The sequence below is a fragment of the Acyrthosiphon pisum genome, chromosome X (genome assembly GCF_005508785.2).
Source record: "Acyrthosiphon pisum isolate AL4f chromosome X, pea_aphid_22Mar2018_4r6ur, whole genome shotgun sequence".
Lineage (NCBI taxonomy): Eukaryota > Metazoa > Arthropoda > Insecta > Hemiptera > Aphididae > Acyrthosiphon > Acyrthosiphon pisum.
This window is the reverse complement of record NC_042493.1, coordinates 38,116,672-38,118,742: the sequence shown is the minus strand read 5'-3', so window position 1 is coordinate 38,118,742 and position 2,071 is coordinate 38,116,672.

The following is a 2,071-nucleotide window of genomic DNA, read 5'->3' as shown; positions in this document are numbered from 1 at the left end:
AATGTTTAAAAATCTTTAACCAATATATTATTAACAAGTGACAAAAGTGATGAAAAAAATAGAGCCAAATCGCTGAAAAAAAAATGGAATCATTTGAATTTGTTATGTTGGTGACCATTTGGGAAAATATTTTAAAAACTTTATCAATTGTATCAAAGGTATTACAATCACCACAAACCAATCTTCACAAGGCATGTGATTATTGCAAGGAACAATTTTATCAATTGAAAAAATGAGAGATGGTTATGATGAAGCCGTTGGGTCAGCAACTGAATTATGCCATAAATGGGGTATATCCACCACGAAACCCGCAACCTGTAAAATATATTCAAAACAATACTGTGGAGAAATTCAAGGAGATAGACGATTAGATGTGCCCGAAGAAAAATTTCGTATAGCAATTTTTTATCCTCTCATTGATACAGCTTTATTTCAGTTACGAGATCGATTTAAAGGATTTCATTCGGTTTCAAGAAATTTTGAATTTTTACTTCCACAAAATATAGTTACCATGAAAGAGTCGGACATAGTTAAATCTTGTTATGATTTCATATCATTTTACAATAATGATGTGACATCAGATTTAATAAGACAACTAATTTCATTAAAAGAATTTATTAAAAAAACAAAAATTCAAACTATTCAAGAATTGTCCTCTTTTATAATTGAATATGATCGTTCATCCCTTTACAGTCAAATTCTCACAGCTTGTATTATATATTTAAGTCTCCCAGTTACCGTAGCTACGGCCGAAAGGTCATTTTCCAAATTAAAACTCCTCAAAAACTATCTTCGTAATTCTATTTCGCAAGATAGATTAACTGGCATAAGTATACTTAACATAGAAAAATCAAGGACAAAAGAACTTGATATTGAAAAACTAATACATGACTTTTCAAATATGAAGGCAAGGAAAAAAAACTTTTTAAAATAAAATATTTGTATAATACCAATAATATTGTTTATTTTTTGTTATTGAAATTTAAATATAATATCACTTAATAAATTAATTGCTTTTTATTAATTTGACTATTTGACTACTGATAAGTGATAACTGATGTATTGTTGGAGATGCGTTTAAAAATATGATGAATTTAATATAACCAACATAACTATACTAATAAAGTGCTTGAAAAGTTTTAAAAATTGGGGGCCATACATTTTGTTTTGTATTAGGGGTCTGCCAAACTACCAAAGGTTATCTGTGGTACTAATTTTTTTTCATTATACTGTTTAGTACAAGTACAGGGGCCTCTTAACATTTTTGGCATCAGGGCCCCACAATACCTAGTTGCGGCACTGAGTGTTGTTGAATGCCGAATTGCTGCGGCTGTGGCTGCAGGTAGCAACATACCGATGGCTCTACAAGCTCCACGGGAGGAGCCGTCGGCATAATGTTTTGATTGTACATCTAAAATAATTTATTAAATTACCTCATTTAAAAAAAAAAAACCAGGAAGCAGATATCGAGAGTGGGATTGCCACTCAAATGCCTAACAAAAGTCCGGCGAAAGAAATTCCAGTTTATTTATTATACACAGACGAGTCGCGATAACTCGAAGTAGGAGGGAGATAAAAATTTGCTTTGAGATGTCCAACTCGAATTTATATTAATTTATAAATAATTTATTTTCCTAGGGGAATAAAAAAAAATTCGAGTTGTCAATTTACTAAGAATATACATATTTTATGCAATAATTATTTTAAGCGCGTACTTATATTAGAATATAGAATATAATATATAATATAGAAAATTGTTAAGATAGGTATCTAATTATTAAAAATTTTTTTATTAACCACCTACACATTAATTGAATACCTATTTTGCATAAGAATTTATGACTACCATAAACTACAGGATGTTCCTATCATTTTTTATGAGAATATACTACCCTGAAGAATGCAACATAAAGGTATCTAATTTTTTTTCACGATTGAAGTATTGAAGAGAGGTTTAATTGATAACCAAAAAATTACTTTTATATATTGAATATTTAACATACATATCAAAATAAAATTGTAAAATAAATTATTTAAATGAATTGTACACATATATAGTAGAATAAAAGAC